The 9,507-nt window shown below is 49.9% G+C and overlaps 1 protein-coding gene across 2 annotated transcripts in view; it reads left to right on the top strand.

Annotated features, from left to right (window-relative positions):
* Nucleotides 1-5,471: 5,471 nt before the first annotated feature.
* Nucleotides 5,472-9,507, top strand: part of IHO1 (interactor of HORMAD1 1) — a 43,715-nt gene continuing 39,679 nt past the window's right edge. Inside the window, exon 1 of one of the 2 annotated variants that reach the window (XM_058442268.1) lies at nucleotides 5,472-5,489. The gene's annotated coding sequence lies outside the window, so the exon portion shown is untranslated. Of the gene's footprint in view, nucleotides 5,490-5,937; nucleotides 5,956-9,507 lie in introns of those variants that run through there. The other variant, XR_009214441.1, reaches the window with a different exon arrangement.

Below are 9,507 nucleotides of genomic sequence, written 5' to 3'. Positions count from 1 at the left end.
TGGGTGTGGTGGCACACGCCTGCGGTCCCAGGTACTTGGGAGGCTGAGGAGGGAGGATCACTTGAGCCCGGGAAGTGGAGACTGCAGTAAATGGAGATTGCACCACTGTACTCCAGCCTGGGTGACAGAATGAGACCCCCATCTCAAAAACAAAACAAAACAAAACAAAACAGTAAAGATGTTGAGTTGGCCGGGAGCGGTAGCTCACGCCTGTAATCCCAGCACTTTGGGAGGCTGAGGCGGGCGGATCACGAGGTCAAGAGATCAAGACCAGCCTGGCCAACATGGTGAAACCCCGTTTCTACTAAAAATACAAAAATTAGCTGGGCATAGTGGTGCTTGTAGTCCCAGCTACTTGGGAGGCCAAGGAGGAAGAGATCGCACCATTGCACTCCAGCCTGGCGACAGAGCGAGACTCCGTCTACAAAAAAAAAAAAAAAAAAAGACCAGGTGCAGTGGCTCATGCCTGTAATCCCAGCACTTTGGGAGGACAAGGTGGGCAGATCACGAGGTTAGCAGTTCGAGACCAGCCTGGCCAACATGGTGAAACCCCGTCTCTATTAAAAATACAAAAATTAGCCAGGCGTGGTGGCGCATGCCTGTAGTCCCAGCTACTCAGGAGCCTGAGGCAGAAGAATCGCTTGAACCCGGGAGGCAGAGGTTGCAGTGAGCTAAGATTGTGCCAGTGTACTCCAGCCTGGGTGACGGAGTGAGAATCCATCTCAAAAAAAAAAAGATGTTGAGTCAGACTGGGTGCTGTGGCTCACGTCTGTAGCCCCAGCACTTTGGGAGGCTGAGGCGGGCAGATCATGAGGTCAGGAGTTCAAGACCAGCCTGGCCAACATGGTGAAACCCCATCTCTACTAAAAATGGAAAAATTAGCCAGGTGTGGTGACAGGCACCTATAATCCCAGCTACTCAGGAGGCTGAGGCAGGAGAATTGCTTCAACCCATGAGGCAGAGGTTGCAGTGAGTCGAGATCAGGCCATTACACTCCAGTCTAGGCAACAAGAGGGAAACTCTATCTCAAAAAAAAAAAAGTACAAAGTATATATATATGTATTTTTTGAGATGGAGTCTTGCTCTGTGGCCCAGGCTGGAGTGCAGTGGCATGATCTTGGCTCACTGCAAGCTCCACCTCCCGGGTTCACACCATTCTCCTGCCTCAGCCTCCTGAGTAGCTGGGACTACAGGTGCCCGCCACCCCGCCCGGCTAAGTTTTTGTATTTTTAGTAGAGAGGGGGTTTCACCGTGGTCTCGATCTCCTGATCTTGTGATCCGCCCACCTCGGCCTCCCAAAGTGCTGAGATTACAGGCGTGAGCCACCGCGCCCGGCCCAAAGTATATAATTTATAAAATTGGCATGGCATGGTGGCTCATGCCTGTAATCCCAGCACTTTAGGAGGCCGAGGTGGGTGAATTGTTTGAGCCCAGGAGTTACAGACCAGCCTGGGCAACATGGCGAAACCCCATCTCTACAAAAAATACAAAGATTAGCCAGATATGGAGACGTGTACCTGTGGTCTCAACTATTCGAGAGGCTGAGGTGGGAGGATTGCTTGACCCCGGGAGGGCGAGGCAGCAGTGAGCCATGGTTGTGCTACTGCACTCCAGCCTGAGAGACAGAATGAGACCTTGTCTCAAATAAATAAATAAATAAATAATCCACATGTTTATGTATACAAACATATGAACTGGCTGGGTGTGGTGGGTCACTCCTGTAATCCCAGCACTTGGGGAGGCCAAGGTGGGCGGGTTGCTTGAGTCCAGGAGTTCAAGACCAGCCTGGTCAATATGAGACCCTGTCTCTATTTTTACATAAATAAATAATTTTTAAAATGTAATAATTAAAAATAAAAAGCATGGGCTGGCTGCAGTGGCTCTCGCCTGTAATCCCAGCACTTTGGGAGGCCAAAGCGGGCAGATCACCTGAGGTCAGGAATTCAAGACTAGCCTGGCCAACATGGTGAAACCCCGTCTCTACTAAAAATATAGAAAATTAGCTGGGCATGGTGGCATGCGTCTGTAATCCCAGCTACTCGGGAGGCTGAGGCAGGGGAATCGCTTGAACCTGGAAGGCAGAGGTTGCAGTGAGTCGAGATCACGCCATTCCACTCCAGCCTGAGTGACAGAGCAAGACTCCGTCTCAAAAAAAAAAAAAAAAAGGCCGGGTGCGGTGGCTCACACCTGTAATCCCAGCACTTTGGGAAGCCAAGGCGGGCAGATCACGAGGTCAGGAGATCGAGATCATCCTGGCTAACACGGTGAAACCCCGTCTCCACTTTACAAAAAAATTAGCTGGGCATGGTGGCGGTCGCCTGTAGTCCCAGCTACTAGGGAGGCTGAAGTAGGAGAATGGTGTGAACCCAGGAGACAGAGCTTGCAGTGAGCTGAGATCATGCCACTGCACTCCAGCCTGGGCCACAGAGTGAGACTCCGTCTCAAAACAACAACAACAACAAAAATAATAAATAATAAATAAATAAATAAGGCATGCATAGGAATGATGGGAAACAAATATAGGATAGAAATCACCTGGGGGCCAGGTGCGGTGGCTAATGCCTGTAATCACAGCACTTTGGGAGGCCGAGGTGGGCGGATCACGAGGTCAGGAGATGAGACCATCCTGGCTAATACAGTGAAACCCTATCTCTACTAAAAAAAAAAAAAAATACAGGCCAGGTGTGGGGGTTCATGCCTGTAATCCCAGTACTCTGGGAGGCTCAGGCAGGTGGATCACGAGGTCAGCAGATGGAGAATATGCTGGCTAACACGGTGAAACCTCGTCTCTACTAAAAATGCAAAAAGAAATTAGTTGGGCTTGGTGGCGGGCGCCTGTAGTCCCAGCTACTCAGGAGGCTGAGAATGGCATGAACCCGGGAGGCAGAGCTTGCAGTGAGCCAAGATAGCACCACTGCACTCCAGCCTGGGCGACAGTAAGACTCCGTCTCAAAAAAAAAAAAAAAAAAAAAAAAAGAAATCACCTGGGGAGGGGAGGAGGGGAGCAAGGAGAATGGTATTAGGGAGGACTGAATGGAGCTTCAACTCTATCTGTAACGTTTTTACTTTTTTTTTTTTTTTTTGAGACAGAGTCTCACTGTTGCCCAGGCTGGAGTGCAGTGGCGCGATCTCGGCTCACTGCAACCTCCGCCTCCCAGGTTCACGCCATTCTCCTGCCTCAGCCTCCCAAGTAGCTGGGACTATGGGCGCCCACCACCATGCCCAGCTATTTTTTTTTTCTTTTTTTGAGGTGAAGTCTTGCTCTGTCGCCCAGGCTGGAGTGCAATGTCATGACCTCCGCTCACTGCAACCTCCGCCTCCTGGGTTCAAGTGATTCTTGTGGCTTAGCCTCCCGAGTAGCTGGGATTACAGGCATGTGCCACCACACCTGGCTAATGCTTTGTATTTTTATTGATTGATTGATTGATTTTTTTTGAGACGGAGTCTCGCTCTGTCGCCCAGGCTGGAGTGCAGTGGCACCATCTCGGCTCACTACAACCTCCGCCTCCCAGGTTCAAACAATTCTCCTGCCTCAGCCTCCCGAGTAGCTGGGACTACAGGTGCGTGCCACCACAGCCGGCTAATTTTTTTTTTTTTTGTATTTTTTGTAGAGACAGAGTTTCACTGTGTTAGCTAGGATGTTCTCGATCTCCTGACCTCGTGATCCACCCACCTTGGCCTCCCAAAGTGCTGGGATTACAGGCATGAGCCACCATGCCCGGCCCATTTTTACTTAAAAAAAAAATGTGTTTTAGACAGAGTCTCACTCTGTTGCTCAGGCTTCAGTGCAGTGGCATGATCATGGCTCACTCTAACCTCAAACTCCTGGACTCAAGGGATCCTCCCACCTTGGCCTCCCAAAGTTCTGGGATTACAGGCGTGAGCCATGGTGCCCAGCCATGTTTTAATTTTTATAGCTTTATTTAGGTAAAATTAATACACGATAAACTGCACATATTGAAAATGAACAACTTGATGCATTTCAATATATGTATACACCTCTGAAACATCGCCATCAAGACAGTAAATATGGCCAGGCATGGTGGCTCACACCTGTAATCCCAGCACTTTGGAAGGCCAAAGCAGGTGGATCACCTGAGGTCGGGAGTTCGAGATCAGCCTGACCAACATAGAGAAACCCTGTCTCTACTAAAAATACAAAATTAACTGGGTGTGGTGGCAGGCACCTGTAATCCCAGCTACTTGGGAGGCTGAGGTAGGAGAATCGCTTGAACCCAGGAGGTGGAGGTTGCAGTGAGCCGAGATTGCGCCATTGCACTCCAGCCTGGGCAACGAGAGTGAAACTCCATCTCAAAAAAAAAAAAAAAAAGAAGATAGTCAATATGTCCATCATCCCAAGTTTCCTTCTGCCTAGTTGTAATCTTTCCTTATGGCACTCATTTGCCTCAGGCAATGCCACACCTCTGCTTTCTGTCACTATAGATTAATTTGCATTTTCTCGAATTTTATATAAATTGGATCATACAGTATGTATTCTTTTGTGTTTGGCTTTCACTCAGCATAATTATTTTGAAATTTATTCACGTTGTTGTATCCATTGTTCATTTCTTTTTATTGCTTAGTAGTTTTCCACTGTATGGATAAGCCAAATCTCTCCTCCTGATTTTTTGAATCCATACACAAATCAGGTTTTCATCCTCACTACATTACTGTAACTGCTCCTACCAAGGTCACCCAAAGTTAATTCTAACTAATCTTCCCTGAACACATCCGCAGCATTTGTCATAGCTGATCTCCGCCTCCTCTTTGAAGCAGTTCCAAGTGACTTCCAGAATGCCTCATTCTCCTGGTGTCTTTCCCTGTCTCCTGACCAGGCTTGCCCCAACTCCTTGGCTGCTTTTCCCTCATCTCCAAAGGCCTCTAAACTAGTGTGTCCTGGGGCTCAACCCAATCTCCTTTCCATTTATACTCCATTGGTGATTGCATCCTGTTTTTGTTTGTTTTTTGAGACAGGGTCTCATTCTGTCGTCCAGGCTGGAGTGTAGTGACGCGATCTCGGCTCACTGCAGCCTCTACCTCCCAGGTTCAAACAATCCTCCCGCCTCAGCCTCTGAGCAGATGGGACCATAGGCACATGTCCCCACGCCGGACTAATTTTTTGTAGAGCTGGGGTTTCACCATGCTGCCCAGGCTGGTCTCATGCATGTTTTTTGCTTTCTAAGTCATCTATAAGCACCAGAGGCAGAGTTACATAGATCCTTCCTGCCTACCCTCACTGTCCCTGCCCTCAGGCCACTCCAGCATCCAGCAGGCCAGAAACCTCAGAAGATTTCTTGCCTCTTTTCTCTCTCCTCCAGGGGCCCGGTTCGATGTCCCCATCTGCCCCCAGCGCCTCTCGTCCCAGCTGCTCCGCCTGTCCTGCCCTTGCTCAGACCACCCAAGCATCATCTGCACTCTGGCCCCTGGCCACCAGGTCCACCCCACATGCTGTCCTGGTCATACACAGTGGGGTGTAGGTCAAGCAACAAGTGAGTAGGTCTGCACGCCAGGTGGGCCGAGGGTGGCCATTCCGGCGTGAGTGTGGGGGTGTGAGGGAACGTTGCATGGGGTGCACGTGGGCTGGGTGTGGCGTGCAGAGGTGTGGCGCCAGGCAGGCAGCTTGGCGGGGCTCATGATCAGCGCGGCTGAGACCATTAGTACGGTTAAAACCGTTAGCTGCCTGTCGCGGCGAGGGCGGGGCCCTGGGGACTGGACGGAATCCCAGTTGGTCAGAGGAGACCCTGGGGGCGGGGCCGCGCGTGCTGCCATTAGGACAGTTAAAACCGTTAGCTGCCTGTCGTGGCGGGGCGGGGCCCTGGGACGGGACGGAATCCCTATTGGTCAGAAGAGGACCTGGGGCCGGGGCCGCGCGTGCTGTGGCAGCGGCAGCGGGACGCGGCCAGCTCGAAGCCACGTCAGGGCAGCCCCAGGTCGGGGGCGTGCCAGCAGCCAGAGGTGGGGACAGGAGGGCTTTGGGCAGGGTGGGTTGGGGGGAGGCGGGGAGAGGGGCTGAGGAGCCGGATGGGGCCGTGGGTCTGGGTTCAGGATACCAGCGGTCCTCCCGGGCTTTCCCGGGACGTTGGTCTTGTAGTCCCTCCCCTGTCCTTTCTTTCCCTATGGCGATGGCCGCTCTGGCTCTTGAAGGAGGCTTCACTTCCGCACTTAATCCTTGGAGAGCAGTTTTCATCCGACTCGCAGGGGTCTGTGACCTCCTATCACAGATCCCCGCCTGGAGCTGAGGAGTGAGACCGGGTACACCCCGGGAGCCAGAGTGAGCGGAGACCCAGAGAAGCCCGCTGGGATTTCTCTTTGATTATGAGTAGGGAAAACCCTGTGAGGCCTCTGGAAAGACATCAGAAAGATTTAGTCTAGGAGCTCAGAGCGTGTCTCCAGGTGGAGAAGAGGCGGAAAATGAGAGAGGATGGCCGGCCATTGGTGTTTGAGGCGGGCCTGTGGCCACAGGGGGCCTGAAGTCTGAGTAAGAGACCTGCTTTTTTCTGCTAGAACTTTCTGCAGTGGAGGAACGGGAGGGGCACCTGGAGGGCCTCACATCGCAGCCTCAAGATTCTCGCAGTAGGCCGGCCGTGGTGGCTCACGCCACACTTTGGGAGGCTGAGGCAGGCGGATCTCCTGAGGTCCGAAGCTCGAGACCAGCCTGGCCAACATGGCGAAACCCCGTCTCTACTAAAAATACAAAAATTAGCTGGCCATGGTGGCGCATGCCTGTAATTCCAGCACTTTGGGAGGCCAAGACGGGTGGATCACCTGAGGTCAGGAGTTCGAGACCAGCCTGGCCAACATGGTGAAACCCTGTCTCTACTAAAAATACAAAAATTAGCCAGGTGTGGTAGCACATGCCTGTAATCCCAGCTACTCGGGGGGCTGAGGCAGGAGAATCACTTGAACCTGGGAGATGGAGGCTGCGGTGAGCCAAAATCATGCCACTCCACTCCAGGCTGGTCGACAAAGCAAGACTGTGTCCCAAAAAAAATTGGGCTGGGTGTGGTGGCTCACGCCTGTAAATCCCAGCACTTTGAGAGGCCGAGGCAGGTGAATCACTTGAGCTCAGGAGCGTGGCCTGAGCAACACAGTAAACCCCTGTCTCTACCAAAAATACAAAAAATTAGCCAGGTATGATGGCATGCACCTGTGGTCCAAGCTACTCAGGAGTCTAAATTGGGAAGATTGCTTGAGCCTGGTAGGTGGAGGTTGTAGTGAGCCAAGATTGCAACATTGCACTCCAACCTGGTTAACAGAATGAAGCCCCATCTCAAAAGAAAAGAAAACCATATATTTTAAATTTGTGACTATTTAGCATGTTTTGCTCCACAAAATCTAGTTGTAATTTAGTTCCCAAGTTTTTAACTCATTAAACAATAAATGTTTCCTGAGCTCCTATTATGTTCCAGAAATGATTTTTAGGTTCTAGGGCTGTAGTAGTAAATAAAGCAAAAATTATTGTCCTCAAAAGAGCTTAATATTACATTCTAGTAAACATGGATATCTGTAGAGACAGAAAAGACAAGTTAATAGGATATATAGTGTATTAGAATGATGTTGTGTTGCAGAGAAAAAAACGAGAGAGCCATAGTGATTGTCAAGAGGTTACTTCTTTTTAATTTTTTTTTTTTTTTTTTTTGAGAGGAGTCTTGCTCCGTCGTCCAGGCTGGAGTGCAGTGGCGTGATCTCTGCTCACTGCAAGCTCCGCCTCCTGGGTTCGTGCCATTCTCCTACCTCAGCCTCCTGAATAGCTGGGACCACAGGCGCCTGACACCATGCCCAGCTAATTTTGTGTGTGTGTGTGTGTGTGTGTGTGTATGTGTGTGTGTGTTTCGTATTTTTAGTAGAGACGGGGTTTCACCGTGTTAGCCAGGATGGTCTCGATCTCCTGACCTCGTGATTCGCCCACCTTGGCCTCCCAAAGTGCTGAGATTACAGGCGTGAGCCACTGCACCCGGCCAGATTTCTACATATAATATTTCTAAATCAGTTTGGGTTCAGCAATAACTTGTATCTCTTAAGGGAAACATGCTTTTCTGTGTGTTCTTGCTCTGCACACAATTATTTCTTTCTGCCTCTATGGAATAAGCAGACCTCCATGACAATGCAATCGAGTTCCCTAGAACAGGGGTCTCCAACACCCAGGCCCTGGACCAGTACCAGTCAGTCCATGGCTTATTAGGAACCAGGCCACACAGCAGGAGGTGAGCAGTGGGCCAGCCTGAGCTCTTATCTCCTGTCAGGTCAGTGGCAGCATTAGATTCTCATAGGAGTGTGCATGAACCCTATTGTGAACTACACATGCAAGGTATCTAGGTTGTGCACTCCTTATGAGACTAATGCCTGATGATCTGAGGTGGAACAATTTCATCTTGAAACCATCCCCACCCCCACCCGCAATCAATGTCCATGGAAAAATTGTCTTCCACAAAACTTGTCCCTGGTGCCAAAAAGGTTGGGAACTGCCGCGCTAGGAGTCAAGGTCAGAGACCTAATGCCTGAGGGAAGAGAGTTTGCTTTCCATCCTGAGAAATCACCCTTAGCCATATTTTGCTAATTTGACCCATAATCACCTCTATGTGTTTTTTGATCTTTATTCAGCTAACAAAGAACTTGCTTACTTTGCTCCTATTCTGTTTTCCCCACTCATGCTGTCCAGAGTTGCAGCCTTTGTAAATCTAAACATCAACATCTCAAAATCCACCACCAACAGAGAGGGTACGTGGGGCTTGATCCACTCAGGATCAAGGAACAGTGTACTTTTTCTGTAAACCATTAGAAAACTCCATACTTCATAGAAAGTATAAAATTGGATGATCTAAAGACCTCTTGTGTGGTAGGGGTTGACCAGTCATGACTGAATATAACTGACAGCTTCCTGACCTTTGTAGGACGTCTTTCTTCTGGTTGAATTCTGGGAGGATGGACATCTCAGGCTTGGGTAAACCATGTGGTAAACACAGACATGCTGCACAAGTAAAGGCAGGATAACTAATCAAAAGGAAGAAAAGTTACTTCATCTTCTACCACACATATATTGAATCTCTCCTGCTTAATCCAGTTAACTGGAGTTGCTGGTTTCATTTTCAACAGTAAGGGGGGAGTTTGGTCATGTAGTCTGAGAGAGACTACCTTTTTTACCTTCTAGTCATACAGGACCTCCTTAGACTCACCCCTTTGATGCTGGCACACTGTCACATACCTGGAACTATAAGGGCATTTTAAATGCTTGCATTTCTAGCTGGGCACAGTGGCTTACGCCTGTAATCTCAGCACTTTGGGAGGCCAAGGCAGGTGGATCACTTGAGGTCAGGAGTTCGAGCCCAGCCTGGCCAACATGGTGAGACCCTGTCTCTACTAAAAAAAAAAAAAAAAAAAAATTAGCCAGGAGTGACAGCCCATGCCTGTAATCTCGGCTACTCAGGAGGCTGAGGCAGGAGAATAGCTTGAGCCCGGGAGGCAGAGGTTGCAGTGAGCTAAGATAACGCCACTGCATTCCAGCCTACG

This window comes from Hylobates moloch, unplaced genomic scaffold, assembly GCF_009828535.3.
Source record: "Hylobates moloch isolate HMO894 unplaced genomic scaffold, HMol_V3 SCAFFOLD_8, whole genome shotgun sequence".
Classification (NCBI taxonomy): domain Eukaryota; kingdom Metazoa; phylum Chordata; class Mammalia; order Primates; family Hylobatidae; genus Hylobates; species Hylobates moloch.
The sequence above is the reverse complement of the archived record's forward strand: the minus strand, read 5'-3'. Positions and strand labels throughout refer to the sequence as shown.